The sequence below is a fragment of the Chionomys nivalis genome, chromosome 3, assembly GCF_950005125.1.
Source record: "Chionomys nivalis chromosome 3, mChiNiv1.1, whole genome shotgun sequence".
In the NCBI taxonomy this organism is placed as follows: Eukaryota; Metazoa; Chordata; class Mammalia; order Rodentia; family Cricetidae; genus Chionomys; species Chionomys nivalis.
This window is the reverse complement of record NC_080088.1, coordinates 28,361,057-28,385,435: the sequence shown is the minus strand read 5'-3', so window position 1 is coordinate 28,385,435 and position 24,379 is coordinate 28,361,057.

Here is a 24,379-nt window from a genome sequence, read left to right as displayed (position 1 = left end):
ACTAATCTATAATAAATGTATGTAAACTATTTTTGCTTATTTTTATGTTTCAGGTTCATTTGTGTATATATATAATTGTTTGTATATGAAAGAGGATATAAATCACTTGTAAGAATACCCATGAAGAACAGATGAGGGTAATAGACACCTCGCAGCTGATATTTCAGAGGTTGTGAATTTGGGTGCAGAGAATGAAGCCTTGTTCCTCTTGATAAGAAGCAAGCATTCTTAATCCCTGAGCTAATCTCTTCAATTACTCTCCAATGTTCTATATGACTAGAGTTGTGTAGACAACAAACAATTACATAATGACACTGAATAAATTAAACAAATAACCTGAATTGTAATATCTATAATAATATTAATACATTGGAACAATGGCAATGGGTTCTTGATCCTATTGCATGTAATGGCTTTGTGGGAGCCCAGGTAGTTTGGATGCTCACCTTAATAGACCTGGATGGAGGTGGGTGGTCCTTGGAACTCCCACAGGGCAGAGAAACCTGCTTGCTCTTTGGGCTGAGGAGGAAGGAAGACTTGATTGGGGGAGGGGGAGGGAACGGGAGGTGGTGGCGGGGAAGAGGCAGAAATCTTTAATAATTAAATTAATTAATTAATAAAAAAAATCAGCAAGGAAAAAAAAAGATTAAACATCACCTCTATTCCTATAAAAAAAAAACTTTCAAATTTTAAAAATTTTTAAATGTTTAATAAAATTTATACTTGAGAAAGTTAAATTTAAAATTTTAATACAAAGATTAGTTATTGAGAGAACATGCACTTCTTGATCTCCTGGGGCTAATATACAAAGTCAATTTTTTTTTAAAAAAATTGAATTAAGTTGCCTGATAACCAGAACAGCTCTCAGACAAGTAATTATACACCCTTTGAAAAAACTCTTCATAATTAATATAAGCACCCGATTCATCAACAAAGACTGGATGCTCCTAAAAATAAACGGAGAATGTTCCTATACCTGAAAATTGACACAAATCCTAGCAAGTCAGGGAAAACTTGCACGTCTGTCAAAATACCTGCAATCAACTTATAATCAACTCTAAACTGACAATAACACATCCAGCCACTATTCTAAAAATGTCACTCTACATCTTACTCACAGGTAAGACCATGTAGGGTTGCATAACTTGCAGAGGATTACCTCAAGTGATCTAAGAATGATGTAGCTGAATCGCTCTTCCACAACCTATGAAACTGATGCTGGCTTCCATTCTATAAACTTTACTGGTTGTCAAAATTCCACATGAGATCTATGAAACACTAAACTTTGTACAAGGAGAATCTTGTGATATACCTAATTAAAACAACCATAATATTTCCAACTTTCAGAAATATTAGCAAACAAAAATCTATCCAAAAACCAATTTCTCCAAAATTAAACTAAAGCTTTCAATCATTTGATAAGCATATATGTGTATTTAATAACCATATATGTGCACATATATATAATATAAATATGTATATATACTATATAAAACTATATTGTGTGAAAACATAGCTGAGAAAAATGAAGAAACATTGATTACATCTCAAGCAAAGTGAACAGATCCTTGCCTTTTGTAGCATAATGTAAATAGAGTTAATAATAATTTTTCTATGATACAAAAATGCTAGAGTACCTTCAAAGCAATGAATTAATGAAAGTTTAAAAAACTACATTTTCTTATTACTCTGACTTGATCATTTGTCTCCTACATGTATCAAAGTATCACACAATACAACATAAATATCTCAATCTAGCCATGTGTCAATTTTTGAAATATTTATTTTGTTTCAGGTGTCTTTGTAATTACTTTGTATTGATGGGTGTTGTGAAATACTTTAATTTCAGTTCCTGAAGGCTTAGAGGTAGGAATCATGACTTTCAGGTGTATAATAAGATATTATCTCAATGCACAAATATAAATAAATGAACATTTGCCATATAGATCATCTACTATTTGAATCATTCTAATTAAAAATTCAAAAGTAGGTCTGAAAGTATGTATAAGAAATTATGAGCATCACTGTACTTCCAGATGATCTGGGTTCCAATCCCAGCATCAAAATTTGTCTTCTCAAGTGTTGTCTGAGGTTTTTGTTCTGCCCAGTTCCAGCAGTTGTTAAGTCCCAAAGAAATCCCACAGAGGTCTACATTCATTATAAAGTAAATGGCCTAATATCTCAGACTTCTTATTAACACATAACTTATATTAGCCCATAATTCTTGTCTATGTTTGCCATGTGGCTTGGTACCTTTTTCAGTGAGGCAGTTCACATCTTGCGTCCTCTACATTTGGGTCACAACTGCAGACTGAAACTTTCCTCTTCCCATAATTCCCATTGCCATGCCTCTACTTCCTGCCTGGTAACTATTGCTCTACCTATACTTCCTGCCTGGCTACTGGCCAATTGGCATTTTATTAAAAATAATACAAGTGACATGGTACAGACCATTATCCCACAAGACTCAAAGCTGCTTTAATGCTCAAACTTTAGGCAGTTTAATATTCTTCTCTCTGCAGAGAATTCTTCTCTCTCCCTTCACATACATACATGCACAAGCACACACACAAATAAAATAAATATTGAAAAATTTTAAAAGAAAGTTCTAATTTATAAATAGCAGTGGTGACTATGAGATTTTACTACTCTGTATTCATATTTTATATTCTATTTCCTGTTACTCTTGTATCATAATTCTTATGTTAAGTGCTTTCAATTTTTTATTTTTTTACTTAAAAATATTTACATACTACCCTCTTCCCATTTCCCTATCCAAACCTCCTCATGTTTGTCTAATATCCTAACAATTTGATGGCCTTTTTGCTTTAATTTTTATTATGACATATATATGCAAAAATGTAAACACAACCTTTTGGGTCTCTTTGATGTAATTGCTTTTAGGGAATATGCTCTGGTTTTATTTTCATTTTTACTTTTGTAAATATTCTATGGTAGAATACATTAAACACTAACAAGAGAAAATATTACATTCTAACTAAGTAGCACAGTAACTGAAGGAAGGAGCAAAAAATAATATAAATGATTATACTTTGCATTTAGAAACTTTTCTTATCCCTAGCTGAAAATTGAAATTCTGAGATAATTTACTTATTATAAAATTAATTGTCATCAGTGATACCTGCTGCTGACAGAATATTTTTTAGACCTATAATAGGAAAACGTTAAATCTAGATAATGAAAGTGAAAGACAACTATTAAATATTTCCATTGATGTTATCTACATCTGAACCTTTCTACTTTATAAATTTACAAGAACAAGTAGAAAATTAAGGGTAAATGCTTCTTCATAACCTTGTTTGAGAAAGGTTAGAATGTGACTATATATTATAAACCATCGCCATACCTTCTCCAAAAGTCTATACAAAATTAAAATTTATTCTAGATTTAAAATTGATTTCTTACTGTTGGTGCTGGAAAAACTTTACTCCGAAGCATGCGACTTTAAGCCTTTTCAACAGATACATTTTAAAGACCTAATGACTTGCCTCATTTTTCTTTCCTAATACCTATCAGAAATAGATTATGAGGAAATTCTATTATTTCACTTTTTAAATCTCTCACTGACTATACTTTGTTATATTTTAACTGCAATGTAGGCAGTGTAAATATGGATGAATAAATGTACAACATTGGTTGAATTGAGAATATTGTAGGCAAACTGTAATTTACACATACACAGCATTTCATAATCTCAATTTTGGTATAAATAATAATATCCAGAAAAAATTCATAGTACATGATGTTTTTACTAGCAACCTTGTACTATTACTTTTAAATATTAATATATCAAATTCAGTATCATTACACAGTTTATATATTATTACATATTAATATATTACATATATTAAAACTTAGAAATATGCAAAGCTTTCAAAAATATTTATTGTCATAATATGGAATAAAATGCAGAAAATATTTTTATTTTTTGTATTATTTTATTAACTATTATATATGAAATGATAAATCAAATTTGTCAAAAGTATATAGAACAATTTTATAATTTATTAAGAATATAGTATACTCTTGATAGACATGTTAAAATTAAATTAATTTGATATAAAATATGATACTGCAGTGTAGATTTAATTTCCTGAATTAAGATATGATTATTTTATTTTAAATATTATTTCCTAATAATTGTCTTGTACTTCCAGTCATTTATTTATTTGCATAGGATATTTCTCTACATTTTTATCTATCTGTATAATATGTATATATGTTTGCTTGAAATTTTCATGTAAGCTATACCTGAAGATAAAGTAGGTACAAATTGATGCAATTAGAAAAATATATAATATAAGCTCCTTCATCAAATGTGCAACTGTATGTAGCTGGGAGGATATCGGGGTGGAAGGAGCACTTTTTGCTCTTAAAGAAGGCTTAGGTTTCAGTAGACCTCATATCATACCTCATAATGGTCTAATATTCCAGATCCAAGAAATTTCAGCCTCTGTTTGTCCTATGTATTTACCAGGAATACACAAGCTACACATATATACATATAAGTAATATACTCATTTTTAAAATAAAACAAGAATTATTAAAACAAAAATAAATCAAAAATTATTTATTTTTGAAATATATGCTTTATTTATCTATGCTGTTTTGGTAATATATGTTTTATATAATAAATATAATATTATATATATTGCTTTTGAAAAAGTAATAATGATTTTAAGAGAGAGCATGGCAGCCCAGGAGCAGTTGAAGTGAGTATCGAGAGTGAAAATGATGTTAATGTAGTATGCATTAATGCTAGTGTCAGAAACATTAAATCTTAAGTTAAATAACAGGCAAACAAAATGTTAATTAATTCAGGGCAAAGAAAGAGACTTGAAGCATGAAAAGATTAATGGTAACAAAAGTTTTGCAGGAAACTTTTTATCTTTTAATGGGCTTATAGATAAACTTTTAACTCAAGGCAAAGGCAGAAATTAAATAGGTTGAAATAAAAATGGTGACAGTTGCAAAGAATATGCTCTAGTCTCTCAACATTCAGCTGGTACTTAGCCATCATTAAACACAAATTTATACTTTCTAATCTATGCTACCATTTTTCTTGATGAGTAAGATTAAATAGAACAAAGTTACTTAATTCATTCAACTTTTAATGGAGACATATTTAGTTTTTAAAATTATTTTATATAAATGTACTTGTTTAGTTTAACTTCATTGCCTAATTACTGATGATATTACTTTGCTCTCACAGCCAATAGACATCATTGGTCTAATGTTTAAAATATTCTGTATTTAGTAATTAATTTTCTGTGCTTGTAAGAAGTTTTACTAAATTGGGACCATATATTTTAAATTCAGAATTCATTTCACTTGATTATTTCTAACTCTGGGATCAAATTTTCAACATTTTAATGAAGCCTGTAAGATTATAGCATCATGCTACAATTTCATTAATGTAAAAGCATAGAGCATTTCTAGGTCATCACCATAACCAGTGAGTAATTTAATTGGGTTATTTCAAAAGAGTCATTGGTTCCATGGCTGACTTAATCTCAAATACTCTGCCGAAAGTCCCAGGCATATTGCATAATCTAATTTGTCTTGTATTAATATCACTTATAAGTTTATTTTTTCTTCTATATTTTCTTTACAACTATTTAAAAATTGTAAATCAATTCTTTATCTATTCTTCTTATCTCTGTTCCCATAAAATTGCTTTTAATACATTTTCATAGGCCAATTATGGAGTATAGATATTTTCTCATGGTTTGAATATAGAATAAATACTTGAAGGAAATCTGAAAATAAGGGTGAATATTTGTAATGTCACCAGGTGGATCACATATTTACAGCAAGCTTGTGCTACACAGATAGGTCCTCTACCTGACAGGGAATGAGGACACAGACAATTCTAGGAATTGTGGAATTTATGAAGTCAAAATACAAAGCGTCAATAGACTAAGACCAAGTTGATTCTATATTATGTGGTTGAATAACATCCCATAATATAAAATCATACATACTTTTCTACATGCATGTGTGTGTAGAATGTGTATTCATTATGTGTTTTGGCATGTTTATGAAATTGTGTATGTGAGTGATACAAATGAACATGCATGAGAATGTTTGCAGAGTCCAGAAACAGATACTTAATATAATTTTTAATTTTTTCTTTATTTCCATGAGCAGGATCTCTCACTGAATTTAGAGCTTGTCCATTAGTCTATTGTGGCTCATGAGTTTTTCCCTCATCTCCACCTTCTAAGCTTATAGATTGGACACAAAGTGGGCTCTCTATTTCATATTAAATTTCTGGTGCTTGCATAGTTTTTAATTGAACAACTCCTCAGGCGAAAAGAATGTGTCTTATGAAAGAGAGAAGATTAAGGGTCAAAACGAGGGAAAATAAGAAGCACTGTACAAACATTTCCGTACGTGCAATATCAGTAATATTCTGATGCGTATTGTTGTTGTTAACATTAACCTTCCTTTATTTTATGAAACAATGATCCTAGCAACATTAACACAATATCAAATTCTCTCAAGAGACATCATTATAGTGTAATATACTTACTTTAAAAGTCGCAAAAGAACATTCTAATCCAATTTGCTATGTTTCACGAAATAATAAATGTTTATTTGAAAATCAAACAGTAGGTTGTGCCATTTTTACTTATAAGTTCAAAGTATTTATTTTAGCAGAAATATTTGTCTAAATCAGAGATGATAAATGATACAAACTGCTTTAAATCCTTTAAATAAGACAATTTATAAATTTATATATGTATTGGCTACAGTTCCTACATAGACTATATTTCAATAGCTTTATATAAGTTGGCAATTTAAACTTCATTTTTAAAGGTTTCTTTAAAATATTCAATAAATACAAAATGAGGAGTAAATGTTGCAAGCATGCACATGGGAAAGGAACACAATCTTAATTTTGAAACGAGTCTGAACATTGCAACCCAAGGGACTGGAATGTAAGAAAAGAAGGCAAGTGTTGATCAGCCTGTGATTTGGCACAGCTCACAGAGGACCATATGTGACAAAGAAAAGATGTGAATTCACGACGATAAGTATATTGTTGAATCAGGGAGAAGAGTAAGTTTTCTCAATTAGAGAAAGCTTTATAAAATAGCGAAACTGGAAATATGCCAAAATGTCTACTAGTGACCTAGTGAAAATACTCTTTGAACCTGACCACATTAAACCATTTATATACACAAACATAAAATAACAACCGTTGCTTTTATTAGATTATTTAGGTTCTAGTTTTTATGCAATGTGAAAATCAGTCAATAATTTACAGACTTGTTATTTAGCAACAACATTTGATCAAGCCAATATAATTTTTTTTGAGAACGTGTATTTCTGTATTTAGATCTGGATAATCTACAATCCTAAATAGACCAATAAATCATCAAATTCCAAATTTTTGCATGACTCTACTTGTGGAGCCCTGGGACCAAAGATGCTTGCCTGTCTTGCTAAGCTGATGTTCTTAAATATCAGTAACTACATCACCTCATGTTCTGAAATGTTAGCCATCAATATGTATATGTACTCTACATAAAAGTATTTGTTATAGATTGCTTGCCAAAAAGAAGCTCACAGTTTAACTAGGGAGAGGAATCGTATTCAGACTATTTCTTCATAACATAACACAGACTATTACTGTATTTTCTGTTTACAAAAGCTGGTCCCTATCTGTGGCGGCTTGAATGAATGTAGACAGATTATATAGATATATACAGCTTTAATAAGGAAATAGACTTACAGGACCACAGGTTCCCGCGGAGGAGCAAAAGAAAAGGGGGCTGCTGGGATCACGCCCGGCAGATTTATCTGTAAACATTAGCCCGAGGCGAACACGCCCCCAATGGGTGGGGCTATATCCCTACACCTATCTACAACTGGTAATCACAATCATATCAAAAACGATTGCAGTTTACATTTGCAGCTTATTAGATATTCACAAACAGTAAAATTATGCTTTGTCACTGTCTTTTAATCTATTGAAAGTTAATCAGTATGAGATTTCTGATTGATTACTTCTTTTGTCAGTATTTTCTTCATATTTTCTGCATGTTTACTATTTCCTGGAGAAGCAGTGCTAGTCATTATGCCAATGTGGCTATCCCGGGAACTCTATTTGTGTACGTATCTCTTCCCTTATAGCTGTTTCTCTGTCTCTGCTAATCTTTCAGCCTCTAATATCTATAGGTTTGTTGGGACTAATGAGTCCTGGCCTTCAGCTGCTCTTCCCTCCTAGAACCTTCTAATTAAAGTTACTAGAAGCTGTGCCTAGCTTAGAGGATCAGGGGATGGGATTTTCACCTGTTGGCCCTTGACTGCAGTGTATTTAAGCCTACATGGTGTTAATAAAGAGGGGCTTTGGTATCAGTGTCTGAAGGTCTGTGTGTCACTCTGTCTCTGTGTATTCTCAACCTCCAGTCCCTTGCCCGAAGCTTGCGTACTGGGGTATAGCGCATAGAGCACAGGCAGAGGCCATGCTGTGCGGCATAAGTTAAATATCTGTTTCCTTCCCCACCTTGGTTCTTAGTAAACTACAACTGAAAACTCAGCCTATAGTTGAGGTTTGTTTGTAACTAGCTCTTATAACTTAAATTACTTTAATTATATTAATCTATATTCTAACACCTGGCATTGCCTCTCTTCCATCATGTACCTCCTATTGCCTCTCCATGTCCTGGCATCTCCTCCATGCCTTGATTTCTCCTCCTCTTCCTTTCTTTCCCCAGAAATTTTGCATATCCCTTCCACCTAGCTATTGGCCATTCAAAATTTTATTACACTAATCACTACAATACACCTTCACACAATGTACAAATATCCCACAATATTTACCACTTTTTTGTCTACAAAAGAAACTTTTTAAACTCTAAAATCATAAAACTATATATAGCAAGAACACCTATCTGTTAAGAATAATATTTAGAGTGTCCAGTTTATCTGTACTTGGCAAATACAAAGAAAATAAGCCATTGCCTAGCCTGTCTTGGGGAGTCCAAAGTTTTATACTTGATTTATTTTCTCTCAGGATTACAGAAATCTCTGACTATAGCTATATGGCCTTCAGTCCCATCAGGGACCTGAGAAAGATATAATATTACCCATGCAAGCAGGAAGTATAGAGCAAGCAACCTCCAAAACAATAGAAATAACAGAAACACTAGCTTCTTGGACAGTCACCTAAGGATTCTCTGCAATGTGGGAACACCAATATTTACCTGTAGGCCCACATTATCTGATTTACTTTTATGTGAAACAGTAATTTTGAAGTAATTCCCAAACTTGTCTTGTCAAAGTTCAGCAGTTGCTTTCTTCTGTGCCCTGTTTGTTCAATTTGGATGGCTTATTATTAAAATACAAGGCAATAGAAGTTTCTTGCCCAGTGACTAACTTTGCCACAATAAAAGTAAAGTCCCTTGAAGGTTCTATGATGCCCATTATCCTTTTTTGAAGTAAATTGGTTCTGCAAGGAACAGGCATGTCATAATGTCATGAAAAACCTTATGGTATTAAAACATTTTCAATGTCATATTCTGTACATCTTTGAAGTGCTTGAAGATTGACCTAAAACATATCTGTTTAACCTTGAACAAGAATAAAATTATGTACACAATATAACAAACAAAATATTAAATTTGTATCAAAATAATGAACATCATCGCATTGTTAAATATATGAGATTAATAGTTGATTTTTAGTTAATAGTAGATTCAATAATCTATCTTTTCATCCTACCATTCCTACATCTCCTTTTTCTTTCAGAAAGAGATTCTTGAATCCAAATTCCTTTGTTTATATTTCTCCTTGACCATAACTAACAACTGATTGCAACTAATCCCCTTAAAAAAAATAAAACCATTGAATTATCCAAAACAATGCAAATCACCTCTTGGAAATATAAACATTGTGTTCTTATATTTGTTTCTTGCTATGTGGATACAATGACATCTTGAAGTGACCTGAAATACTGGGTAATGGTCAAGTCCTGGGAGAGCAACCTGTACCAATTGCTATCCATACTCTGTGTGATGGAAAAATGCAGGTCATAACTGAAGTAGTGCCTGGAGTAGTCTCTGAGGATGGAATACCTTAGTCAGTGGCTTTGAAGTTGTTCTGGATGCAGATTTTTTTGAGAAAATTGCAATGAAGGCATTCTGGAAGGGAGGGTCACCAGGGCCACTTGCCTTTCTTCATTGGTGTCTTAGTTCTGAGAATGCATAAAAATGTAAATGTATCATGAATATCTGCATCGACACTAATATGGTATATGTGGTATGTACATGTCAGCTAAGGATGACTTTCTGCTCTTGGATTGAGCAAGTAAAATACATCTCTCATTTTTGTAGTCTGTTTAAACTATATAGCCAAACTGTAATGTAAATCTCAATTCATGACATATGAAAGAATTGCATGTAATAATAAGTCATAAGAACTCTGCAGACAACAAGACTTATCATGTCTCATTCAGTCTCAAAGCTATTCCTGTAGTGGAGGGATTAGCATATATGTCAACTGTCCTGTATTCTTTCTTGGTTTCTTTTTTCATGTCTGTAACAAAGATTTTTAGGAGGTACCTCCAAATCAAATTTTATCTTTGTTAATTTAGAAGAGAATCATGAATTTTGTTTCCTGTGGAAACAAAAGCATGACCTCTGTCCCAACATGATATATTTTCTGACATTATTACGAAATTAAGACTTTCTTAAAATTTATAGATTGGTTTAATTGAGCAATTTCCATATCCAACAACTTTCAGCAGCTACTATTTTTGAATGTTATCATTTAAAAATCCAAAGTCTTCCCTTCCATCCTCCCTACTCCCAACACCCCTATTCTCCCAATATTGTAAGGTTATCTTGTGTGTTTCTGTTTTGCAGGTATCTATATATGTTCATCTTAAGGTTCACCTTGTTACTTAGCTTCTCTAGGATCATGAATACAGGCTCAACATCCTTTGCTTTACATCTAGTATCCACTTGTGAGTGAGCATACCATTTTCTTCTCTCTGGATCTGGGTTACCTCACTCAGGATGTTCTTTTCTAGCTCCATCCATTTGCATGCAAATTTCAATATGTCATTGTTTTTTTACGACTGAGTAGTACTAATGTGCAAGTGTGCCACATTTTCTTTTTTTATTGATTTTTATTGAGCTCTACATTTTTCTCTGCTCTCCTCCCTGCCCCTTTCTTCCCTTTCAATCCTTTCCCAAGGTCTCCATGCTCCCAATTTGCTCAGGAGATCTTGTCTTTTTCTACTTCCGATGTAGATCTATGTATGTCTCTCTTTGTGCCACATTTTCTTTATCCATTTTTTGGTTAGGAGCATTTAGGTTGTTTCCAGATTCTGGCTATTATAAATAATGCTGCTATGAACATAGTTGGACAAGTGTTCTTGTAGAATGTTTGAGCATCTTTTGGGTATATACAAAGAGTGGTATTTGCTGTGTCCTGAGTTTACTTGAGCTAATGGGAACTCACCAACTCCAGCCAGACAGAGAAGGTAACAGCATAGGTCCAAACTCATCCCTCTGAATGTGGGTGACAGTTTTATGGCTGGGGCAGACTGTGGGGCCTCTAGGAGTGGCACCAAGATTTATCCCTACTGCTTGGACTAAATTTCTTGGAACCTAATCTCTTTATGGATGTATTGTTCAGCCTAGATATAATAGGGAGATCCTCGGACCTTCACAAAGCAATGTGCCATACTCTCTCTGAGAAGTGGATAGGGAGTGGGGTGGGGGCTTAGGTGGAGGGAAGTGGTGAATGGGAGGGAGCTGAAATTGATATGTAAAAGGAGAAAAGATTGCTTGTTTTTTTTAAATAAATAAATTAATTAATTTAAAAAATTCAAAGTCACCAAAGTACCATACATGTGTATTTTCCATCTTTCTTTTTAAATTACTTTATTCCTTCTCTTTATTATTTTTTAAATTATTTTTTTATTACTGTCTATGCCTAGGTTCTTTTTTCCCCTTAGTATCTAAGTACATTTTTAAGTATAATCTATCTATACAGACATTTGCTCAGTCTGGACCTGATTTTCTCCACATCTTTGACCATGGGATCCAAACCAAAAATGGCTGTGCTAACACTGAGCATAGTGCTCATGCCTATCTCCACAATTCTTTGTTTTCAGAGAGCATAGCCTCATCCAAGATTGTTCTTTACCCCATCTCTGTGAAGATACTATGTCCACAATGTGGCAGGCATTTTTATCAGGCAACACGGATGCTCAAGTGCTCTGCTACATAGGAGGACCTCTTAAACTGCACCTCTGTACACTGAGCCTACCCAAGAGACAACTTTCTCAAACTCTATATAGATATTTGAGCCTCCAGATTGGATGCCATGTATAAGGAATCTTTTTATTTCACACCAAAGAGCTCCCAAATAATGACACAGAGACTTCTTATTAATTATGAAACCTCAGGCTTGTTCCTAACAAGCTTTTATCACTTAAACTAATCTATTTGTATTAATCTGTCTTCTAACATATGATATTAATTCCCTTCCATCTTGTACCTCCTGTTTCCTCTCCGTGTCTCCTGACACATCCTAGGCAACTTGATTCTTCCTCCTCCTACTTTTTTTCCTGAGAAATCTTGCCTATACCTCATATCTAGCTACTGTCCATTCAGTTTTTTAATATACCAGTCATAGCAATATACCTTCACAAAGTATACAAATATCCCACAACAATTATAAGTTGTTTTTTTCTTTTATCTATGGTTAGTATATATCTAAGTATTTGAATTATAAAAAATTCTTACACTTGAAAACTTTACTTATATTTAAGGAGCACAGGTATTCATGGACTATCAGATGATCATTATTTATAGTGTATGAGGACAGGGCTAGCATCTGTTTGGTTTTGTTTACCTTTTTTTTCTCACTGTTTTATTTTCCCTTGTGACAAGTTACTTTAGTTTGTGTTCTGCTCATTTTCATGTTCTACAACTTGTAAGAATTCCCCATATCCTAGTTTGAAGGTGTGAAGGCTGTCTTCTTAAGTAAAGAATTTGCATTTGGCCTGTCAAACACTTGAAGCGCTACAGATATTGAACGGTGTCTAAACAGCCATATGTATGAATTTTGTTCATATGATGAATGGTATATTTTATTTCTGTTTTCACTGGCTAGTGTCCCAATAGCAAAAGTATAGCTATGCAATTTTATTGACATGTTCTGTATCTAAATTCAAACCACCTTCTGAAAGGATTATATTTTTATACATAAAGTTTAAAATGATATCTCAGTTGCCCCAAGCTGTCTTCAAACTCACCATGTAGACAGAAGATGACTTCATATCCAGTCTCTGTCTAGTAGATAGATTGACTTTTGCATCATTTCTGATTAAAATAATGTTGGATATATAAGACAAGACTTCATGGTAATTAGAATACTTTCTACTACATGAGGTACATTTTCTGGGTTTGCTTCTTGGCTCTTTTACTTAAGATATGTGTTGTGAATTGCTGTACACCAATATGACATGGTCATCTGCCTCTTGAAATGTTAGCAATACTAGCAATATATTTGAACAAGATTGAGAACATTAACTTTCTGTCAGAGTAGGAAGAACCTCAATAGGCTTATCCTTTCGAGACGGTTTTATAGATACTTAATAATTATCAGGGGGGAGTGTATACAATGACCCATCCTTCCCCACCATTTTTTGTAGCTAACAGTAACTAGGATACGAGTAAGGCTGATCTCTCAGAAGGTGGAGAACTGTAAGTAGCAAAGTGTGCATAGTTTGTTTTGATATTGCAGTATGGAATGATGTTCTGTCTCTCCACAGCACCAAGTTTATGGCTCATGGCATTAATGAAAATATATCAAACTAAGGCTTCTGAGGAAATTGTAGACCCTGGATGTTACAAAAATGAATAGGCAGGGAAGATATGACCTGTTCTGTAACATAATATGTCAAACTGCTATTTTATTTGATTTGAATCTTACAATGTGGGAGAACACGCATGCCTGTTGCTACATAGGGGAGGCTCCTTCATTAATGTGATGTCGAGTGACTATCCATCTTAATTACAAGGTACATCATATGATTACAGTATATGTGCCAAATGAATGATGGATTAGAAAATATACTAGAATCTCTATACTTATGACAAATGAATTTAAATTTTAATCAAATATCATCTCAGTTAAACGCCCTTTTCTCTGTAAAATAAAATCTTGAAACAGAGGCCTTGCTGTATACTCCAAAAGTGTTTGGCTTAGCTATGTTTCTATTGCTGTGAAGAGACAAAATAAGCAAGGGAAATTATAGAAGAGATGGTTTACTGAAGACTTCTAATTCAGAGGATACTCCATGAACACTCCATGTTATGGAGCATGGCAACAAGAATGATCCTGGAGAGGTAGCCTAGGGGTTGAGTCATAATTCACAAGCAGGAGGAGAGAGATCTAACTAGGAATAATATTGTCTTTTAAAATCTCAACCTCCGGAGGGATGGCTCAGCCGTTAAAGGCTAGGCTCACAACCAAAAATATAAAATCTCAACCTCCATTTCTGGTGACAAACCTCTTTTGATAAGGCCATACCTCCTAATCCTTCCCAAATGGGTCTACCAACTGGGGCTCAAGCAGTCAAATATATGAATCTATGGTGGTCATTTTCATTAAAGATACCACATTTCTTTAAGAGAGAAATTACAATTACCAAAAATATGCCGGAGCTCATCAACTCAGAAGAAGTGTGAGAAACAAATGATATAGATGTGCTGCTTTCCAATTTCCATAGCAAAGGGAACAGAGGGGAAAATAATAAACATGCTAAATAAATATTCTCTCTTGTTATTCCTAAACTTGAAGGCATTATGAGAAGTATCAGAGAGTGAAAAGGAATATCTGTGAGATAGAAGTCACAGATTTCCTCAGATTTACTTTTCACAAAGAAATAGAGAATGATCTATGATATAGTATAAAAAAGGGAATTTAGTAAATGACCCAGTATAAATAATGACTATCAGAAGACATTCTTCCTTTGAACTGTTTGAATTTGTAATGACATTTTAAAACAGTATCACACTTGTGTACAAGGCACTATGATTATATTTGTCCCAACTCTCTTGTATTAGTTACATTCAAAGCCCACTAATGGCATTCTTCTCTGCAGTTAATCACTATGCTCACTCTTTTAATAACTGCATTTTTAATGAGTTAAATGCTTATGTAATACCCAAGGAGAGTTCTCCAGAGAACCCTATCTCATCATTTGGCTCCACAGTTCCTCTGTCTCATTCACTGAAATAAGGTCTAAGCTTGAGAGAAAATCTCATTGTTGACCTATTTTGAGACTAACTATTGAGCAAATTGTTCTCAGCCTATTGCATAGATAGAGTTCAAACATAGAACATCAATCACTAGTATAAAAACTTCTCTGATCAAGGTTAGGAGCTATACTTGTCTGTGGTCAACCATCTCACTGCACACCTATTTGACAAAGCATTAATGATAGATTCCTCTAATTGTCCAAAGACCTCAGACATCAGCTGTTGATCTGTTATGTAGCAACAGGCATGCATGTTCTCCACACTGTAAGATTCAAATCCAATACAATAGCAGTTTGACATATTATGTTGCAGAACTGGACATATATTCCCTGCCTATTCAGTTTTGTAACATCCAGGGTCTACAATTTTAAGAGAATGTTGATGAAATTTCCCTTCACAGCTTAAATAACACATCCCTATAATTATTAGTAAGCAGGAAGAATGCTTCTAGATCTACACCAGCCTGTTTAATCTGTGTTTTGTTTTCAGAATATGTGCATATTCAACTATCGGGACATATTGTCTAGTTTCAATGGACATACAAGCTTTGACATTAGCTAATGTTGTGGGAGGAGCCTCTGGGAATATTTAAATCCCCCAAAACAATGCAATGATTATATGAATTATAAAGCCATACAAGTGCAAACAAAAAGATTTTGGCATGGGAGGGGTGGATACTTATCTCCAGAGAGAGACTTTTTTTTTCATGTTGATGTAACTGCCAATCAGTTTCTCACATTTTTATGGGCAACCCTTCAACCACACTCTTTTAAGAGTCCCTACTTACTACACCAGTTGTTTTCCCTAAGCTAAGCTTCAGTGGCATTCTTTCTCTAATCTACTTTTTGCGCCCTATATAAAGAAAGTAGATGCCTATTCAACTCTCCAAAAACAGGTTTCACAAAACTACTGTACTCCATAACCTTTACTGAGTGAACTAATTTTAAAAATAATTGAAGAAAAATGCAAAAAATAAATCCAAAATTATTGAGAAATATCATTACAATATACAGGCAACAATTTTGTTGGGTTGAAATAATTTCTATATATTAGATTTCAATTTAATTTTGTATTATAATAGTTTTTATTATTTGACTAATGTAAGCTTAATTACAAACAGCTGTAGTCTATTTTTAAATATCATTTCTGTGATAATTAGAATTTGTTTAGCATATAGTGCCTAAAATGTGTACTATTTAATGTCTTTTCTATATATTCCTTAAATATAGCATCTTCATTAAATTCAGACATTGCTGCTTTTTGTCTTTTTGATTTTTATTTTTAGTTGGGCGTGGTTTAGGCTTGAAATCAAGCCTACTTTTACTTTCTTACTATATGCACTGTCTACTATTTATTATTGTGAAATATTAATACCCTCCGTTAAACCTCTGTCTGTAACAGTGGCACATGCCTGAAAACACAAGAAGAAAATGATTGACAGTATTATATTTCAGATTTTTCAGTCTACAATAAGCAGATGGCATTTTCTTTTCTCTGTGTTAAAACAGAGCATCAGTACAGTAAGTTGAGATGTAATAGAACTCAGCAACTTCGTACCCAGGAAACCAAAGGAAACAATTCCTAGAATATGACAAAAGCTGGAAAGAGATTTATCTAAAGATTGATTTTATTTCACTGGAAAGTTCTAATTAAACAAAAACTTTTATACCTCTGCAGATGCCAGAAAATTGTTAATGTGCCTATTAAAATCCATCAACTTGGTTAGTCCCTTTGTGATTTAGCAATATAATTGTATGACTCTATGACGAGACTTAAACACAATAATTTTGAAGGATAGTTATTATCTAAAGATTATGACCCTTTGATCTAAAGTGTTTATCATTTTTTACTTATACAATAACATTCTTAAACATTATGCTATATTTGATAATTGGGTCCTATGCCATTTATACCACAAAGTAAGCTATATTTAATGATAATTTTCTAAAGATTAAAAAAAATGTTTTCAGGACTTCTGGTGATATTAACCAAACACAACATACAAGATGTAATAAGACTAAGTAAAAACACTCAAAAAAAGAGGGACAATGGATCGGGAGGAGAGAAAGAAAGAAAAAAGAAAGAAAGAAATTAAGGAAGGAATTTTCATGAAACATGTACCATTTAAAACAATGTGAAATGCTAACACCTATATTAGGAGTTGTTAAACCTCCACAAGAACTCTAGAGTATTGAGAAGGCTGTAATTCACACACTGGAAAGTGTACACCTGACACACACACACAAACAGAAAACATGCCGTATATAAAATAAAATGAATTTACATTGTGAGAAATTTGAAAATGAAAAGCTTTCAACAAAATCAAATAAATTATACCATATTTAGCAACTATATAATATTTGTATGCTAAAAGATGTTTACTGCTTTAAGAGACAGATAAGATACTAAATAAGCATTAATATCAGTAAATATATGAGAAAATTGAGGTACAGACAATATGAAAAAATTGAGGTACAGACAATAGTGGGTAAAGAAAGAATAAAATGAGCATTAAAAAATACTGGTTAATTTCTCAGTTTTAAATTCTGAATTGATGTAATGTACACATCATTCAAGTTTTTAAATAAGGAAACTCTTGAGGGATAATAAACTTGGGGTGTCATTGAGTTACTAGAAAGATAGAGATGGCAATCCTCAAGGCCACTAGCAATTTCAGTTGATTTTTCTGGCTGAAGAACTTTAGTTGATGACTACAAATCAATTACAGTTAACTTATTTCTCCCCACTGTTCAAAGATTGACTTTAGCAGCAAGGGGCTTGTTTCTATGGACAGAGGATATCACAAACAATTGAGAGAGTTACTTTCTCAGGAGGGAACATTCGTAAATTGAAATAGTACAAAAAAAGAAAAGAAAACTTGAAAAAAAACTGTAGAGTTTATTTCAAAAAACATCTAGTCTGTTCTTGAAGTGCTTGCAGATGAATGACACATTATAAAACCCTCAAGTTATATAGTTTTATAATATATATGAAGCACACTGTAAATGAGACTGTCAGGTCATTTGGACACTTGTCACTATAAGAAAGTAATTCTGCAAATCAAAACTAATATTCACTTTTAAATTCTCACGACAAAGTAAATTTTTCTAGCATTTCTATGACAATTATATTCCATGAGAATAAGCAATATTTAGGATAAGTTTTGGTTACTAACACTAGGCAACACATTGATATAAGGCTTGAGAATAGATTAAGTCTTCAAATAATACATAATTCTATTAATAATCTATATACCATTATACTTATACTGAAAATAGATGCATCTCTCTTTTTTTATAGAATTTGAGCAAATGCAATCTGTAATACCAGCAACTTATGAGAGACATATAAACATTAATAACTATGTACAGTTGAAGCAATAAATTAGACATTAATATTCTTAATTTCCATAGCATAAAAATCTTACTGGTATAAAAAAGAGTGCTTTCAGGATATATATAGTGGGTAAAATTAGTGGAGAAATACAAAAGTTACACTTGCTTTATGCTGGCAAAATATTTTAACTTTTGAAGTAAATCAAATTTGTAGAGCATATGTAGATTATTACTATAACAAAATTAATATATATTACTTAACAGCAAACTTGTTTAGACATATGATAATTGATATTCATAATTGCAGAACATTCTAAATAAATGTACATACATGTTTTCTGTACCTGCTTTATGCTTTTATCCCTTTTACCCCCAAACTCCTATTATTCAGAAAGCATAATAATTTTAACAAACATACTATAGTCTTATTTACACCTTAATTGCAAAACTATTATTAAATTCAGAAGGAATATATATTCAGTTGACAGAGACATGTAGACAATGAAGTAAGATTGATGCATCTTTCCCCAGGTTTCTTCTTGACATTTAATAATAGTATCACATTGGAAAAGATCTGCTTCTCAGTATTTATCAGTAATTAGTTTTATATTTAAGTAGCTGTCATCTAATCTTATGGCAGAATGTTTTGCAGATCTTATTTTTAAGTGCATGAAAATAAGTTTCACGTTTTAAAAAATATTCAGCGTGCCTGACAGCTGGTATTAAACATCCCAGACCTTGGTATTTTGATAACGAGGAACATTATGAACAATGGGCAGTGCTTTGTTCAAATGTGAAGGGTAATGACGGTTAATTAAGCTGTTCAGATGTCTGCAGTAAGATGAAGTGAAATACAAATGAATAGGAGTCAACAGCAAAACATATAGCAAGCAGTTCACATGACCATTGTTTATTAATACAGACCAAGCATATTATTTATCCATTATTTTCTTGAAAAAATAGGTTGAGAAATGACATGAAAGAAAGATTAATATGTATATATCTTTTCATCTTATCTCTACAAGTTAATCCAGGATATTTTTCTGTTCATTTTTATATTGCTGTTCAATACTAGTTTGAGAAGAATGTCTACTTTTGAAAAGCATTTAAGATTAGTCTAATGGTCGTGAATATCCAAATATTTGTTTCACCTGAGAACACCTTTTGCTCTCTTTCATTATAAAGGTTAGATTTTGCTGTGTTTATTTTCATAATCTATATATTTCTTTCATTTTTCCTGTGGTACATAATTAATGATGACAAATTCTCTAGTGATTTCTTGCATATTCCTTTGATTCTAATAATTTGCTTTCTTCTTATTTTTTCAAAGGTTTTCTTTTGCATTTGGTTTTTAAAATTCAAATATCATGGGTTTTATGTGGATGTTATTGCATCCGTAGCAGATAGAATTCTTAAAATTTTATATATGGTTTGTAATAACGTTGTACAACTTGGGAAGTTCTAGCCATTGCTTCCTCAAAACATAATCATATTGTTATTTGTTTTCTTCTTGTAATTATATTACAATATGTTCTTGTCTGTTAGTATCCTATAGTACATTGAGGATTTTACTATTATTTATAATATTTTCTTCTGAAATAAAAGTCACATTTGATTTTTCTTGACATTTTCAAAGTATATACTTCAATAATATTTTTGTATCTTCATAATTCCTGATTTTATGTAAAGACAGATTTATCTTTTATAGACATTGATATTCCCTTAATGCACCATTTACCTGATAAATTTTAACTGTGTATGTTCATTTAATGTTACTTTTGGTTCTTTTCATTATTATCTATACTTTTTTCCAGGATCTTGAAAATCTCATTATTTGGATCAGTTTTTAGCTACTTGTTTGTTCATTACATTGTTGCATCATTGCCTATTTCTTTATAGAACATGCTGTTCTTTTTTTCTGATTTAATTGACACAAAATTAACATTACACAGACTGGATATATTGCATTTATCTACTTAGGAAAGCATATGTGTATGCAAATATATGCTCTATTGTAATAATAACAAATGAAAAAGTGGCCAAAAGTTTGAAAGAGAGCAAGAAGTGTTATATATTAGGTATCAAAGCAAGGAAATGAAGGGAAAAGATGTAGTTATCATATAATCTCAAAAAATAAGCTAACTAGTCTAACGTGAAAGAATTATAATAGTCCCTTGCTTCCTGATATATTGTTGTAAGTTACTTTCCCCCCACTCTTCAGGAATGTGTCTGCTCATTTTTATGGGCATGTGTATTTAACTTTCCTTTTGAGAAGTGGAACCTTTCCTTTCTAGTATCTTATCAGCTTTTGTTGTGTGTAGCATCCCTGAGCAGAAGGGAGGATGCTCTCCAATGGTGTGTATGAGCGATTCTGTTTTCAGCAGGCAAAATCCATCAAGTTTACCAACTTAAAGTACATAATTGTCGCAAGAAATTTCCCCAAAGTCAAAATGCTGCATGCATTAGCTCCTTTTTCACCCACTTGTGAGAAAAACTGTAAAGTGACATTTTTGCTACTGTGCCAAGCTGTTTCAGCTTCCTTCTGAATTTTGACAAGTTTGTTTTTACTAATGCAAGCCAATAAATTTATTCTTCCTCTCAGAGAACTCTGGATATTCAAAGAGTGCAGTTCAACTTGACAGTTGTATCAGAAAACATAGACTCCATGTGTTAATGTAGGCATTTCCTGCTCAGTACCTCACCTCTAATTTCTGATATATATTATATATATATATATATAACATGTATATATGCATATGTATGTGTATATATATATATATCCCCTCTTTATTAAGTTATTTTTTAAATGATATGTTTTATTTATTTTTTTTAAGTTTTCATACGTCTGCACAATGCCTTTTGATCATATCCACTCTCCAATACCTTGATCCTTCTCCTACCAGATTCATGTCCTTCTTTGGGTTTTTTGTTTGTTTTTTTTAAATTGTTTTTATTGAGCTATATATTTTATCCACTCCATTCTCTTGTCTCCTCCACTTCTACAATCTCCCAAGGTCCACATGCTCCCAATTTACTCAGGAGTTATGAAAATATACATTATCCATGAAAAACATTATTGAAAATAATACACGACAATTTATCTGTCTTCCTTTTACTTCTTTATGATAATACTACTTTTTAAGTCCAATCCAATTTTCTATAGGCTTTTATTCATTATATACTTTTTCCCTTGCTCTTAGTTTATCTTCCTGAACTTGATTGTAAAATCTTATTGCTAAAGCTAGGCATATTTGAGTCATTGAAAATGGCAAACTCAAGCTATTAATCACCTTGAAGCTTCATGCTATTGAGTAATTTCCGTAGAACTACAAGTTCTACACACTAGAAGGTAAAAGTAATGACCACCAACAGACAGCTGTGAATGTTATCAGCTACAATGATGACTTGTCTGAGAAGAAATGCCAAAAGGTACAATAGTACCTGAATCATAAAGGAAATGACCAAAGTTTCTGATTGAATTTAAAATATGCTCCATCAAAATACCTTCAACTGTAAACATTATAAGACTAATAATTTGAGGTTATATAAATCATTGACCCTAGGACAAAAACTGCTATTATTTTTCTGATAAACATACATATTAACAAATTGACTCCTTTTTTTTTCATTATAGATTTAGTTCAGTTCTTCTATTTATAAATTTTATGTGAATTGACATAATAATTAATCTCATATGAAAGTTATAATGGATCTGTAATCATAAATCACCTTTCATTTAGAATATTTCTGTGTATCTACATGTGTACATGGGTATATACATGTAATTGTGGATGTGAAAATGTACATGGGAACACTTGTGCATACCAGTGGGGTCAAAATCAGTTTCAGGTGCTATTCCTCTTCAGGTACCATGTGTCTTGATATTTTGATTATAGGGCTCTCATTGGTCATAGCTACTAATGAATTCAGCTAACCTAGGTAACCATGAGTGACAAAGGATTCTTCTGTTTGTAACTTCTCGGATCCAGGAAGATCTGGGCTTTTACTCAAGCTCTAGATTTAATTCAGATTGTATGAAAAATCCTGTGTGTACTGAGTTTTCCTTCAAAATCCTAGATTGAATGTTTGACCTATAGATAACAATAGGAACTCCAAATTTTTTTGTGAGAAGGCAAAATTAAAGGCTGATAAGTTTTAATGGTGTTACTCATTACTGATAAATTTTTAATTTGTTATAAAAATCAATTTATAAAAACTTGTTATGTATTTGTATTAGTTAGCAAATAAATATTTGTTATGTAAACATTTCTAATTTCTTTAAAGTTTTTTGATATTTTATTAGTCCAGTTGGTTAATCTTTTTTTTTTTTTTTTTTTTTTTTTTTTTTTCTTTTTGGTTTTTCGAGACAGGGTTTCTCTGTGGTTTTGGAGCCTGTCCTGGAATCCAGTTGGTTAATCTTATAAATTAAATTGAATTTGAAAAAGCATAAGCACAGCTGAGAAACTTGTATACTAATTTCTTATGTGGTATTGTGATATTTAGGAAACATAAGGTTTATTCTACCATCTGAAATTTATATGAGTTCTTTAACTATTCAGATTTTATTTGCTAATTAGACAATTGGAGTACTTAAAAAGAAATTGAGTATATTTAATTTATTAGTGCAGTTTAAAGTGTTGAAGATGTTTAATTAAACAATTTGTAAATAGTACCAAACACTATTCAAAAACTTATTAAAATAGGTGTAAAATTTTACTAGATTTGGAAAAGCTTAAGGAAGAACTAGTTACAGGATCTGTAACTTTAATAAATAGAATATTAATTTTCAAAACCAAAGCAAACTCTAAATAAACTTTTGAAACATAAAAACCTCCTTTGAGAACACAATGAATTTCACAGCTTTAATTAATTTTCTGTTCTGTTTGGCTAATATACAACATGGTAATTTGCTTTATGGCTCAGTTTTTCTTTTTCCATTTCATTCTTTCCCTTTGCGCACTACTGTTCCTTCAGTGAGAAATTAATATTAGAATTTTATTGAAGACATGGGCCTGTATTCTGACCAGAGGATCTAATATTCCAGCATGGACTTGTTTCCTAAGTGTAACAAGTTAAAGAATATAGTTTTCCTGTCTGTACTACTTGAGATTATCTGTGGAGTCAGATTTAGATTAGATAAAAAAAACCTCTATATCTATTGGGAGCTCTCCAAGGCCAGCTGGACTGGGACTGAATAAGCATGGGTTGAAACTGGACTCTCTGAACATGGCGGACAATGAAGGCTGATGAGAAGCCAAGGACAATGGCACTAGGTTTCGATCCTAATACATGAACTGGCTTTGTGGGAGCTTAGCCTGTTTGGATGCTCACCTTCCTGGGCCTGGATGGAAGTGGGAGGACCTTGGTCTTCCTGTAGGGCATGGAATTTGGACTGCTCTTCAGTATTGAGAGGGAGGGGGAATGGACTGGGGGGAGGAGAAGAGGAGTGGGGATGGGGGAGGGGAGTGGGGGGGAGGGGGCAATGTGTGGGAGGAGGGGGAGGGAAATGGGAAACGGGGAGCAGTTGGAAATTTTAATTAAAAAAGAATTAAAAAAAATATAAAGAAGAAAAAAAAACCTCTATATCAATTATTATTATTGATTCACAGATTCGGTAATAAAGACTAAGTCCAAAGATCCTGCATTGACAAACTGCAGTCTCAGATTACTCAATATTATAGATATACTCAAAACCTGAATCTCTCTATTCCTGGGAAGCCACTGATGTGAATT